Source organism: Cygnus olor, chromosome 1 (genome assembly GCF_009769625.2).
Source record: "Cygnus olor isolate bCygOlo1 chromosome 1, bCygOlo1.pri.v2, whole genome shotgun sequence".
NCBI classification, from domain to species: domain Eukaryota; kingdom Metazoa; phylum Chordata; class Aves; order Anseriformes; family Anatidae; genus Cygnus; species Cygnus olor.
Window position 1 is genome coordinate 180,160,800 of NC_049169.1, and position 14,903 is coordinate 180,175,702.

Sequence of the window (14,903 nt, forward strand, 5' to 3'; positions counted from 1 at the left end):
ACCGGTGAAATTATGAGTTTTGGAAGAGGGGCCTGCAGCGAGCAACCAGGATTTTGCTCACAGCAGCAAACTTCAGTTGGCGCACCCTTGGGCTATCTTCTGTGTGCCGTTAAGCTATAAACGCCATTAAGCTATAAAATTTCAGCACTGATGAAATGCAAGAGAAATAACAACTTATTAACTTAATAACAGAGAACTTTAAGGCAAATTAACAAAACCACTTTATAAAGCATCTCATTCTGTTCAGTCCACTGCTGCAGAAGATCATTAAGCCCAACACTGTAGGAAAATCATTTCGATCCATAACGGTTGAAAGGACAAACATTAAGCGAAAGATAATCACGAATTAGCATTCCGGACATTGGCTGAGCATTGCAGGTGTTGAGGGAAGGTGGGTCCTCCCTACAAAGTGAGTGGAAAAAATGTGGTTTTTCCTGGCAGAGGGGATGGTGGATATGGGGTGTATTTGGGCAGAGATACCTGTCCTTTCCCCCCCCGAGAAGGAAAGGCTGAGACTGAACCTGAATAACTAGGACAGGACTACAGGGAATGGCCTCAAGTTGCACCAGGGGAGGTTCAGGTTGGAAATGAGGAGACATTTCTTCTCAGAAAGAGCAGTCAGGCACTGGGACGGGTTGCCCAGGGAGGTGGTGGAGTCACCGTCCCTGGGGGTGTTCAAGGCAAGGTTGGACGTGGTGCTTGGGGATGTGGTTTACTGGGTGATAGTGGTGGTAGGGGGATGGTTGGACCAGCTCATCTTGAAGGGCTTTTCCAACCTTAACGGTTGTGTGAATGCGCGCCCAGCTCAGGGCTGACCCCAGACCCCACCCTGTCCCCACACCTCCACCCTCAGGCCCCGCCCCCATCATGGCCCCGCCCCTCCCCGTCCCCACCCTAGCGGCCCCACCGCCCCCGCGCAGGCGCAATGCGCGCCGGAGCCAAGTGCCCCCTCGCGGCCCCTCCCCGCCCTCCACCAAGATGGCGGCCGCGCTCCGCCGGGCGAGGCGGCGGCGAGCGCTGAGCCCGCGGGGCGGCGGCGGCGGCGGCGGCGGCGGCACCACCCCCGGCGGCGGCACCGGCGGCGGCGGGAGGCGCTGACAGGTGCGGTGGACGGCGGGCAGGGCGGCTGTGGGCGAGCCGCAGGTACCCCGGAGTGGGCGGGCGAAGGGGTGGGGGAAGCCAACCGGCTGAGCGGCGCCGCCCCTGCCCGAGCTGCGCCATCGGGAGCTGCCCTCCGCCGGCGGCGGACAGCGAGCCGTTAGCCGGGGTAGCCGGCGGGGCCATGGCGGTGAGTGGCTGCGCCCCTCGGGGGCGAAACTTTCCGCCTTCCTTCTTCCCCCCCACCCCCCCCACCCCCTTCCCCCGGGGGGGACCGGGGGCAGGCGGGGAGGGAGGCGGCGGCTCCTGGGAGCGCCGTGCTGGGGGTGCCGGGCGTGCCTTTTTCTGCCCCAAAACGTGCGCGTTGCCCTCCCCGGGACGGCTCCCTGCACCCACCCCCCCCCGGCTCCCTCCCCGAGGTTGGTGCGAAGCCCCACGGAAACTTTGCGTCGCTTCCCGGCAGCTGGGGAGCGAAAGCGAGCGAAAGCAAAATCGAAACTTTGCGGCGGGCTCGGGCTGCGCGGAGCCGAGGGGAGAAATAGGGAAAAACAATGGGGGGGGGGAGCCGGTCCTGCTGCGGGGGGCATCCCCGGGAGCCTTAGAAAATTGCTTAACTTTGTCAAATTATTTTTATCAGGCGGTTTATTAGCTGCCTGGAACAGCAGGTGTTAGTCCCGAGCGTTGCACGTCACCAAGTAATTCCTGCAAAACCATCTTTCCTTTCAGAATTTAACGCTGTTTAATCAAATACATAGCTGGCCATACATTTCATAAATTGTCACAAAGACTCGTGAATTTCTTGCCATGGAGCATTTGGTAGCTTTGGTCTTAGCAGCACCGGAACCTATAGCTTCTAAGCTTTCAGCTGAGAAGAAGCTGTTTTGTTGTTATGGCAATGGGCAACTTTGGCTTCGTGCAGCCTGGGTATGCAGAAATGTGTCTGTAGCCGTGATGTGAATCTGCATGCATGGGTGCGTTTATATTCCGTGTCGTGAAATAGCGTGAATCACAGACACTCAGCAGCCCTCAAAATTCACAAACTGTAATCAATTAAATTTGTTTTTCCACGTTTCTTTTTAAGGAAATAGACTTAAACAATCGTGAAGTTCGACCACATGACGAATGGAGAAGTAGTGAGCTTTCAGGTGGGGAGAAGGCTGGGCACACTGGAGCTAGCTGAGTATGTATGGTGCTCAAGGTTGCAAATTGGAGAGGGTTCTTAATAGCTGGCATTCCTACTAAGTGTTGGGGGAGTGGAAATGGTGCAAATCAAGTTTGGAAAGAATCGGTTGCATGAGGACCATCATGTGCCAGTTTTGGCTGATGAAGCCTCAGTTGAGAGAGACAGTTCTGTCCTCAGAAAGGCCAGCACTCAGCAGTGAGTTGCTCAGGTCACTTGGTCAGGATGAGAGCGTTCTGCTTCGAGCAGGCTCCTGGACTGACTACTCTAGGTGATAATATTAACCGGAATCGGCTGAGTGCCTCAGGTTTTTCAAAGCAGGTGAAGACCTGAGGCTTTTTTGCTGTATGACAAACTCTAGGTGTAAGAGTTGCTTGAGGCTCAGGTCGTTTACGTACAATGCTGAAGTTACCAGATTTCAATCTTAGTGGTGTTTCTACCATTTTCAGACTTGGAGTTTCCACTACTTTGCGGACTTAACTCAAAGGCTTTTTATTTTTATAGGTAATAATGTAATGGAGCTGCAGAAACTTGAGTTATGATTCAGACTAATAACTCATTTGCTTTGGGCTGTGAGTTCTGTGGATCTTGATGCTTTTGTTTGTTATTCTTTGCCTTGTGGCCATTTAATTTAGCTTGAATTTGGACCTACATCAGCTAACTCAGTGTTATGATGATGGTTGTTCTGGCTCAGGATACCTAATGGAGATCCTTCCTAATTGTTATTGCAACTTTAACTACTTCACCGAACATGCTGCTTCAGTGTTCTGTCTTAGCACTTATTGGGAAGCAAAACCCTTCAGGCCTGACTTCAGGAGAGGTACAATTTTTCAGCTTGGTCAATACTTTTTCCTAAATGGTTATACCATCTAAATGCTCTTAGGCAACTAGCTCATTTAACTTGCTGGCAGGTCAGTTCTGAAATAGTGCGTGCTATTGTAAATGTGTTGGTCTTGAGAAGTATTGAGTGCTTGGAGGTATGAGGTGCTGGTGTTCTGCTTGTCTATTGATACCTCTGTCAAAGTGGTGAATCCTATAATCTAACCCCATTCCCCCACCCCACTGTGGGTGGGTGCAACTGGCAAAGATACAGCCTGCTCATTCCCCAGCAGACAGGTACTGGAGAGGACAGTTTTTGTGATGCTGCAGGCCTGCTTCCTAGGCAGCGTTGTCTGCAGCCAGTGATCTTTGGTGGTGGTGCCTTGCGGAACCCGAGGAATTCTCATCTTCCCTCCAGCATCTCTGTACCTTTCATTGACCTCCAGCCTCTAATTGTTATGAGATTTCTAGTTCAATCTCTGCTAAAATGTCTACAGATAAAGTGTCATGTTTCATTGGTGTATTTCCGTGATCTAAAATACAAATCAGATTTTCTCAGTTATATCTGTCAATAACACCTCTATATGTTATCATCCATTTCTTTAAGACTATTGACTTGGGGAAATTCCCAGGCAATTTGTAGCAAGATTCAACTCATGTGCAGTTTGTGGTGCAGGAGCTGAATTGAGCCTTTGCTTTTCCTGTAAGACCATATCTAGTAAAAATAGATTTGACTCAGACTGTCAACTCTTTAGCTTAGCTAAAAGATAGTGCTTGTATCTCAGGGAAGTGATAATAGTTTGGAATGCGTACACTGCTGCTTTTTCTGTACAGTAAACACAAACAATGTTTGTTTTGCTTGTGGGGCCAATGTTTCCTGAGCTATAGAGATGAGCATTTTTGCTTGTATTTTGCCATTATACAGTAAACTTTGAGCTTCCTTAATGCCCGTGTTCACTGGATGTCAGTACAGAAACACTATTAACATTTTTCTTGTCTATCTGTAAAGCTTCCTGGTTTTGTTTATGTTCGGTAGTATTTTGGATTGTCATCCTGGGGGGCTGTATTTTGTAGGGCTGACAGGGTAGAAGGATGCTTAGAAAGTGCATGTAACACCTAATAGCGCCACATGTTTCTGGCAGGTTGTCATCTTTAATTGTTCCGGTCAATCTACGTTTAGTTTCAGGTTGGACAAATATTTTTGAAGTCTGACCCACGCCCCCAAGATCTGGCCCTGTTCCAGCTGTGCTTCCTTCGTGTACTCCTGAGCTTGTAACCAGTGAAAAGCTGATGACTTTTTTGATAAGCTGTCATAGATGGCTTTAACAAAATGTAAATAGAAATAGAATTTGCTATGACATTTTGTCAATAATGAAATATTATTTGTAGCTAGTGTTTTCATGCTGGATGACTGTGTAAAGGATTGTGTTATTACTTTTCACGGATATATTGGTATAGAATGTTTTTCTGTTTACTGCTACAGAACTTCAGGAATGGAATATCCATGTGCTTTCCAAACCCTCTATTAAAATTTTAATGGCACATTCTTTGGCAGTGTCTTCACAGTGCCTCTCAAATGGAGTCAGAATGGACATACTTCACCCTCTTTATGTTTGTGGTCCCCAAGAAACTTTTGTCTTTCTGGGGTGCCTGGGCCCTATAATTGTACTGTTCCACAGTCAGAACATCACCAAAGTTAACGTTGGTACTCTGTTTTTCAGTTTGGTATCTTGTGTGCCAAACACAGTCCCAGCAGGAGCTGGGGCAGCAGTTAAACAGGAGTGCAGGATATGTTAATATGTTTACCCTGCCCCAGCTCAACTTTGCTTCCAGAACTGCTCTGAAGCATTTAGGACAAAATTAAAGAGTTGCAAACCATCATTTATAGGTAATGGAAAAATATTCAACTTGATTACTTAATTACTTCGGGCATAAAGAACTGTCAAAACATCTTCAAGTTTTAATCCCAGTTTAACCAGTAAACATCATTCTTACAGGCCTTTAGGAAGAGAGAAGACAGGCACTTTCTAAGATGTGATAAATCTCTTCTGCTTTCCAGAAACACTAAAACAAGTCCTTCTACTTCCTGGCAGCATATGGGCTTCTGTAATATAGTGTCAAAAAAAACCCCAACTGTTTCACAGCTGTGAAAAATCACAAAACTGAACTGATACACTCCATGATTGCAAATAACTACGTATCGAAGTCTGGGAAAGGCTGTCTGCGGTGCAAGTGACAAGGTCGAGCAGGATTTATGCTGTGGGTAGTAACTTGATTCAGTAACTGGGGGGAAAAAGAGTACATGGCACAAGAATGCTAACTTTACCTTCTGCATGATAGTTCTTTTTGAATGCGCTTTGATTTTTATCCATTGGTTGCATTTAGAACTGTGAAGCTCAATTGTTAATGCTGTTTGATCCTGAATAACTCCAGAGGAAAATGAACTTCACAGATCCAGAACTTCTTTTACATCTACTGTAAAGTAAAACAAACAAAAATGTATAATTTACATATGTAAATACTTCTGTGTAAATGCTATCGAGTTTTCCCAAAGTGCAAATCCAGTGACTGTGGTAATTAAAGCCCAAGCTGTACTTCGTATAAGATCCTACAAGCATGGGCTACTGCCAACCTCCTATTTTCCTCTAGTTGATGTAGTATACTCAGTACTGTATCTTATTCCACTGATTACAAAATAAATCCCTCTTCTCCAACTTGCAGGCTGTAATGTTTTGTTGTTCAGTGTTTGTTGTTCTTTTAAGTGGAGAAACTGCATCCTCTAGGTGATCTGACAGAAGGAAACTGAGACATAAGCCACAAAAACATCAGGAGATGAGCTTTGTTTTGGAGCAGGCAGGCACCTTGTAGATGGTGGCACTGAATCAAGTTGTAATGCATGTGCAAAAAGTTTGCCTGTAACTGAAAACTAATCTGTAAGCAAAAATTGAATGTCTGTACCAGCATAAGGCAACCCAAAGCAAAACCAGGTGACTTGCAATGTCTTGGCAATGAGAGAGGGCTGGGGTGCTAACAATTCACGAATATTTTAGTATGTCTATTCGTAGACTGTTTGGGGACTTCCTGCACTAGCTGTAAATATAAGCTACAAGAGTTACCCAATCCTATAGAATCTATTAAAAAGTAAACAGAGAAGACCATTCTTTCAGAGCACTCTCTCTCCACCCACTTAGTCTAGTGTGAAGACATTGGAACAAAGTCCTGAGAAATGAGGACTGAAAGTAGCTGCAGAAGTGAGTAGTGACAGCTGACAATGTTTAGTCCTAGATGCGGCCGGAATAATGTCTAGTTTTGTGGGTCCATTTTTGTTAATGGATTGTCAGCCATTCAGTGTTGCAACTCCGCGTGTACAGTAGGAAGCTGAGAACAGTTTTGTCCTCTGACTGGTTGGGCAATCAAACTGGTTGGTCCCATGGGGTTTTGGGGGGCTAAACTATCCTCAGTGGGTGAGGTGGAGCTTGGGAGCAGGGAGTGCTGGCATCATCTGAGAAACAAGCCCCAGTACATGCTCCTGTTTTGATGGTCTTCCCCTTCTGTAGTTGTGGAGACTCCTCCATTGGAGAACTTTTCATGAATTGCATGTTTAATTGTCAAGAGTCACATTCAGCTGGAGCACCCTGCTTTAGTTTTGTGGCATCCAAGTAGCTGTCTCAGCACTGTTGTGGCTGAGTTTAATACTGGGGAAGTGAAGCACCGGCCAGGGTGGCTGCCCATGGACTTTCTCATATCATAGTCAGTAGCTTCACAAGTGCTACGCATTGATGCTGCAAGAAGCAGTTCCTCTCTGCCCGCTTATTCCTGTGCTTGGCATTCATTTGCATGTATGTGTAGTGAAATGGATCAGGCAACTGATCTACCTTAAAATTGAGCAACTTTTTGAAGAGTAACAGACTGGAGGATAGCTTTAATTTGCTGTACTCTTGGCCAGTTGCTTGTAGTGGTGCAAGTGGGAGCTGCTAGTGTTATTGAGCAGAACTGACTTAGAGCAGTTTGTCCTCATAAAAGAACATCTTTCAGATGTGCTTGTCAAGGCTCAACACCTTTTTTTGGTGTATTCTTACTCTTGAGAAGTAGTTTCCACATGCCTGTCTTGGCTTGTTGTGCTCTTTGTTATTATCCTGTTCCTTACAGAAGCAGAGACCTGCAGGTTTTCCAAAAAAAATCAGTGCACGGTTATTTTAAATTGTTAGAGTTGTGGCCTCTGATCCTGTGTCATCTTGTGTTTGGATAGCATAGTTTTCATTTTTTCAGAACAAGCAGGAAAAAGCTGTTTCGTAAGAGTTCTTTAAAAACTGCTGCTTGTTGTTCTTGAATTGTGCCCTCATTGTAGCTCCGAGACTGGCAGCTGTCTCTGCAATAAATTTGTCTCACTGACCAGTCACCTCACCTTAATAAAAGGAAATGCATGATTTTAGTTTGCCTTAAAAGAACTATATGAAAACTTACTTGAAAACTTGGCCTCGCTGCTCACGGCTACCAGAAAAAGGGAGTTGATAACAAATGAGGAAGTAGGTTGGTTCTTGGCATTGAACGCGCTTGTTTTCTTAAAAAATAAGCATGTACTTAACCATTACTTTTGCCTTCATTTCTGTTTAACTGGGAAAGGCCAAGATGTTTTTGAACCCGTCTGATCTTCAGAAAATAAACCAAAGGAAATCCAGTCCTGGCAGAATCTTAGGAGAACCTAATTTAGCTGGTTTAGAAGTAAAACTAGGAGAGTTCAAAGAAGTTTTTGAGAAGAGTAGTGTAAAAGTAATAAAACAGCCACGTAGTTTAGACCAGTGTACCATAAATAAAGTTGAACTGCATTCGATTTCTTTGAACTGTGTTCAACTTACAATCTGCGCTCTGCACAACTTACAATCTCGTTTCTTTTTGAGAATCCTTCCCAAGAATATCTGAAAGGCAGCTGATCCTGCAAGACAGAGGAGGCCATGCTCCAGCTCACAAGCGAGGTGCAACAGGGAATCTGGTAAAGACTAGGGGCAAGTCAGCCCTCTGGTGCTGACAATTCACTCGTTGATTTAAAATGCATGCTGTCAAATTAGCTCTGAGTATAAGGAACAGATTAATTCCCTGTTTTGTGATACAGCTGTAGTTATCACTTCCCAGAAGTTACACAACCAGTTTCAGCTTCTTTTTCTTTCAAGAAAGGAGGGACAAATTGTTGGAAAGTACTGAATTCTCCTTTTGCAGTAACTTCATGTCATATGTAGTTCATCCAGATATGGGCTGTGGATGGTTTAATAAGAATCTAATAATTGTAACATTTAAACCCAGAATGTGGTGCTTTTGGGTAGTCTCCACTGCATTGCTCTTGATAAACACACTCAAGCATTTCATAATCTAAGTGCCAGACTAGGTGAGAAGTGGTAAGTGTCCACAAACATCTTGTCCTTTTCCAGGTGGCTGATTTATCAGTGTCTAGTTCTTCTTTATGTAGTCCTCACCTTCAAAACTTTAGTTTTCTACGTTAGATGCTAATAAGAGCTGAGCCTGTTTGGCTCAGGTTCAAAAACCGCTAGCTCATAAATAGAAATGCATTAAACTTGAACAACTGGAGTGTTTCCAAGTATCTACCGTGCGTTCTCATATAGGTTATAGAACACATGACATGAATGCATGAACTGCACCTGAAGCTGCTCCTAAATCATTGCAGTTCACAACCTGGAGCATGAAGGTAACCTGAAGTAGGTGTTGATTTATTATAATATATTTAACTCCTGCAGCGCTAAGGTTTATACCTGTTCTGCGTGGCTTTGTCATTCCTGCTTTGATGAGAACAGGCAGTAACTGTTGGGAGGGAGTTGGAGCCAGTGGCTGTTTTGGCTATTCAAGTACAACTGGCATTTGCTCACAAATCAGTATTTTCACTGTAATTGTATTGTGTTCATTGTACAACTTTGTGTTTGCCTTCCAGCAACAACAGTATGAACAGAGATGTGTATTTGATTTCTGGCATTCCTTTGGGAATTGCCTTTAGTGAATCTATGTGGCACCACTTGTGAGCTATGGGTGGAGTATTCCCATAGATTCTTTTTTTCCTTTGGGGTATTCCATTGCTTATTAAAACACTTCACAATGTATTTTCATTTTCAACTGTTCTGATTTGCAGTTTCCAGTGATCGTCAGTTTGACGTTGTTGATTCACTTTACAAAACTACACTTTTTATAATTGTTCTGTATCTGCCTGTTTGCAGCTGTAGTATTTTAAACATCAAGACTGAAGGGAATAGCCATTCAGTTTCACATCACTTAAAAGGAGGTAGACATGTTTCACAAAATGTTTTTCTTCTGACAATTTCACTATAATTTGACCAAAAAAACCCACAACTCTCTCTGTTCTGTTACAAAATGTTTTATCAAGTTTTCCAGAAATTGCTTTTCTAGAACAGGAAAAAATGAAAAGCGAAGTACATATTTTAAATAAATTGAGTATTAATTAAATTATCAATTCAAAACTGGGAAAAAAAAGTATATCCTGGTATACCACAATTGCCATGTCTGGAGACATGTGACTAGAAAATATTGCAACTCTACTGGGCAGAAGAAATTAAAACAATTCTGATAGCTTCTGTTTCTTAAAAACAAACTATTCAGTTTGTTTCATAACTTTAATAGCTCAGGTGCAACTTTATGGATCATTGGGTAATTTTATTCTAATATGTTTCTATACCAGCAACATCCCCGTATCTGAACTTTATCCAGCAGTGCATTAAGTGACATGACTAACATCTGTCACATACGCTTTGTTCTTTCCTCTTCACCCCAGGGATGTATTGGTGTACTTTATTTTCAGAATTTCCCCCATTTTAGCATGTTTGTACATCTTAGGCTCTTGTATTTGTTAACCCTATCTGATGACTTCTGAAATGGTTTGCTGATTGGAAAGATTGGGAGGATAGCAATTCTTACAAGTTTCAAACTGGCAGGCAGGTGATATCTTTTAAGGACTGTAGGAAATGATAAAGAATGAACATATCTCCCAGTAGGCACTAAAGAATGGATATGGTGAGTACTTCCAAATTCATAAAGCACTGGAAGAGTTTAAATAGTAGCTTGCATCTTCTTTAAAAGAACAGTCACTCGGATGTGAGGCTCTAACCTAAATAACAGGGCTTTATTACTTCAGCTCTTTTCCAAGATACTTATTTTTAAAGTGCCCTGCTGCCTTCATGTTGGAGAAGGCAAGATCGCTGTGTTTCTTTCACTGGGGCTGGAGGAGGTTTTTATGGCCTTTATGGTTCTGGAAGTTCAGTCCTTGGTGTCTCTGACAAAGCCTAGCAAGCGTTGTCTCCTGTGCAGAGCAGATTTTCCTCCTTACTGGAAGTTCTTCGTGCCTGTGGCTCCTGGGGGGAGCGTAGCTGCAGAAGAACCCAGGTGAGGAAGGAATGCACACCTGCTCTGCCGAAGCCCACTGGGAAAACACACCTCATGGCAACCTCGAATTGGCAGCTGTAACGTGAAACAGGCTGAAGCACGTATGAAACTGCTCCAACAACAAAGTCTTGGAATGGCCCTGGTTTTGTCGCTTCTTATTTAAAATCAGCATGTGATTTGGAAACATTTGGTGTTGATTTCATCGAGCCTGTTCCTTCTGCTGCACCTTTCTGTGTTAGGCACTTCAGTCTTTTCCCTGCTCACCTTCTGTCCTCATGCTCTATAGGATCATGGCCCTTGCGTGCAGTCCTCTGCAATAATAGCTGTATCTGTTGGTCAATAGATTTGACAGAATTAGGATGTCAAAGAGCATAAAGTTGCTGTGATTGTTGTGGCAGCAAGCAGGTAGGTAGGTACTGCTCTGTAATCACAAAAGAGGAAAATTGCAGCAACGCAAATTTCCCCATCAGTAGGCGCCAGAGAAACCACTGGAGGGTGGCTCTTTGGTTCTGATCTACTGAAAACCATGTAACTTCAGCATTGCATGCCATATTTTGATTGTCTTATACTTTGGTGTTTATAGAAAAATAGGACTCTAGAAAGGGCCTTTGGAGACTGTGTACTTCACCTTCTCATCAGGACCTTGTGTGGTCAGGTTTTGACTTGCTACAGCAATGGTCTCTAAGCTTCTTGACTGCACCCCTGTCAAGATTTTTTTGAACATGCACCCTGAATGGGTGTTCTAGTTATTCATAAATTATATACGTGTACTGCTGTACTAATATGTACATTATAAAAACAATTGGAATGAGATAAAGATGAAAAAACACTATTTAAATATCTTTTTATTAATGGTACAAAAACTACTTTCTTGTGCACCCCCTGGGATGTGTACACCCTATTTCATCTGCAAGGTGAATATTATATAGATCTATATATAGATTATAGATATATACAGATTATATAGATCTGCAAGATTAATATCTTGCTCCATCTCAGGTCAACCTGTGCCAGCACTACACAGGTCTCCCTCTGACTGTGCCTTTTACCTTACAGCCAGATACAATTTCCAGTGCTGCAGTTCTCCATCACTTCTTTGACTTCCGTCATGCACCTCCAGAAAGAGTTTGATTTGGGCTTTGAGTAACCACCCTTCAGGTAGTGGAATCCAGCAGGTAGCTGACCCCTTGTCTTCTCTAGTTCTTGTCACTTCTCCTGGTCTGTCATGTGCTTCTTCTACTGAGGAGGTAATTGGGAAAAGCACAGCTGGACATGGTATTCCAAATGCCACCTTGTAAGTGCTGAGTGGTTGGGAACTATCACCTACCTCGCTCAGCCCACCAGCAGTGCTTCTGCTATTGCAGCCCAGTGTGCCATGAGGATGCGTGCTGCTGACTCATGTTCTTTTACCTCGGTGATCCAGCTGATTGAATGCTGATGTGCTTTCAGAGGCTGTTGTTAAGATCAGCTGCTAGACTCTTGGAGATGGAAATGCTGATCTTTTTCAAGAGCAGAGGAAACGCGCTGCCTAGTGATCTCAGCCTTGCAATATTCCTTAACCCTTAATGAATGAGTAATAAGCAGAGTTGTGTTCATCTTCAGAACATAAAAGTAATGCCACAGAAACATTAATGGACCAAATCTGAAGGTATCTAAGGACTGAGTTAAATTGTGATTACAGTTCAGGAAGGCATACTTTGCCTACTGAACTATTGAGTGGAACTTAAGTCTTTGAGCCTTAATGTTATTTTGGCTTGTTAGTGCAATCAGTTCCATAATGGTTCCTCAGGTATCACCCCAGAGCCTCTAAACAAGTCATATACAGTAAGTATAGATGCCTTTCATTGTTTCAGCTCTGGTAGCCTTCAGAAAAATCTCCTTCACAGTCTTCAAATTTGTAAGACAAGGAAAATGCTAATAGTTCAATTTGGGGTAGCAGGGAACAGTTTGCTGTTGAAGTCTTGTACAAAGCATTAACCTACCCAGCTTGGTTGAAAACTCAGACCTTGCATCTTCCTTGAATCCTAGAACAGCCTCAGCACGGATTTTGCAAGAACAGTGTCAGCTGAATTAGCAATCCTGTGTTACACTTTGAATGTCTACTACTAATTCAGTATATTCAGTACCAAGGCAAAAAAGGAGATAGCTATTCATGCAGGAGTTGTTGCTGTGCATGAGTCAGTATAGATTTCTAAATAGCTGTGCCTTTAATGCACTGCTGACAGAAAATTGCCTCAGCTTTTTCTATGCGTAGCATCGGTATTACCTACCTGTTCATCTAAGGTGTCACCTTCCTGGTCTGGTCTCTTTCTAATATGTCCTCAAGAATGGTGCAGTTAGTTGGCCTTAAGTCCTTAGACTTATCTCACTTCATTATTTTACCCCTTCCCTACTATTCGTTAGTGGTGCAGGAAACCTTGACAAGACCAGTGAACTGTTTGTAGTGGCTCTGCAGACTGTAGGATGCAGCCTTACCTTGTTGTCTGAATGCAGGCTGCTTTTCTTGTGTCTTCTTCAAGACCTCATTGCTAAATGAGGTTAACCTGTTGATATAACTCATGTTAATAGCCTTTTGGGGAGCTTTTGTTTTTCTAGCTGCCTACTTTTAATTATCCTGTCCTTCTTAGAATCGACCCTTCACAGGATTGAGTTATTTTTTTTAGAAAGAATAGCTTTACCTTTATGTATTAAAACCTTTTGTTGTGTCTAGCTTTTTCACGTATTCATGCCATTTTAGTGTAGTAAAATGACTTACTCTCTTATCACTGTTACGGTTTGTCATTTCCAGACTTCCTTCTGACTCTTTCCTAAGAGCTGAGTTAAAGACACATTCTACAATGACAAGCCAAGAACGAATACCTTCCCTTCCTATCTGAAACTCACCCGCTCTATAATTCTGCATTTACCAATAATATTCGAGGGCTGTCATTCCAGTTTTAATCCATGTAGTGATTTTGTTCAAGAAAAATGTATAAATGCCAGAAAAGGTCTGATTGTTATAGCAATGCTCTTATCAGTCCCTTTGTCAGCCACGCTTCACCAGAAGATTCTCATCAAGTTAATTGCATAAGATTTATTTCATCAATCATACTTATCTTTTAATTCTTTACAAATAACATCCAGTCTTGACTATGAACTTGTTTGGTCTTGGGTCACTATTGGCTAACATGAGTATATTGTCCCATTTGCCCTCTTACAGTAGAGTGTTTAATGGAAGGCTTCTGTTTTTTTTTCCAGACCTCTGAGACTTTCCCAAGACTAGAGTTATCTGGAAGTCTGTTTCAAAGATCTAGTTAGATATCTCTCTTCTTCCAGAAGTTGTGAATGCCAGCTAGCTGGTTCTGTTGATTTAAAAGCTCTGATTTGATACCTTTACATCAAATGTGATATAATTGCTTTTGTATCTGAGATACGCTTGTTGAGCATTTCTGCTTATTTTGACGCTAACCTTTTGTTTCTTTTATGACATCTCCCTCTGCTACACAATACTTCTTTTTCAAATTTCTGTCTATTCTTATTTGTCCTCATAGCAAAAGAAAAAAACACCTGCAAGTGGTGGGCACGCCACATCTAACTGACTGACAAGGTTATGCACGCTGACTTGTACAGATTGCTGCCTCTTGACCACTGATGGGGAGAAGGTTTTTAATGGTACATGTAGCATGGGCCCACACTGGTGTTGGGTTTGTCTGTAGTCTTCAAGGCTAGTTCAGAGGCATTGCAGAGAAAACTAATATTGTATTGTCAGGAAAGCATTGATTTACTTCTCTTTCTAGATGGATTACACAGCCTGACAGGTAGTACTTTTATTATTGTTGTAGGGGGTGTCAGGAATAACACTGCCTGGTACCTCCTGTCAGGGCTTATCAATGAGCAGCAGTGCTTCATCTCCAGAATAAATCAAACGCTTGGATCCAGACATGGAACTTATCCATGTCCCAGGTAAAGCATTGAAGTCTGTGCGCTACCATCCTAAGCGCTCCGTGCCTGTAGGAACTTGTTTTATATGAATCAAATTGTTGAGCACCCGTGAGGACATCAATCAATGAATCTGAGACCAAATATTATTATATGTCCAGAAGTGGTCATTAGCTGTCATATCTGAGTTGGTCTGGGTTAATTCTCATTGATGTCCAATTTGATAGATATGTTTTGATTTTTGCTCAATAAATGGTGCTAGCACTGAGTATGTAAGTTATGAAATCAGTCAAAAAATCATTGTGCGTGTGATGAAGGAGGTCAGTGCTCTCTTATTTAAGAGGCGTTTGCAAGGTAGTTTGGGAAAAATGAACTTTATTCTATTTAGACCTGGGGAAATTCAAGCTTGGATAAGTCTAGAAGCACGTGCTCTTAGTTTCAAGTATTTTAATTACTTTTGTCTGTGACACTATGGATAGGTATTTCCATG

General features: G+C 43.0%; 1 protein-coding gene across 4 annotated transcripts in view; it reads left to right on the forward strand.

Moving 5' to 3' along the window:
- Positions 1 to 1,037: 1,037 nt before the first annotated feature.
- The window catches only part of FNDC3A (fibronectin type III domain containing 3A), a 119,758-nt gene continuing 105,892 nt past the window's right edge, over positions 1,038 to 14,903 (forward strand). The window contains exons 1-2 of one of the 4 annotated variants that reach the window (XM_040542279.1): positions 1,122 to 1,288; positions 2,180 to 2,278. The gene's annotated coding sequence lies outside the window, so the exon portion shown is untranslated. Of the gene's footprint in view, positions 1,289 to 2,179; positions 2,279 to 14,903 lie in introns of all 4 variants that reach the window. The other 3 variants (XM_040542298.1, XM_040542289.1, XM_040542308.1) reach the window with 3 other exon arrangements.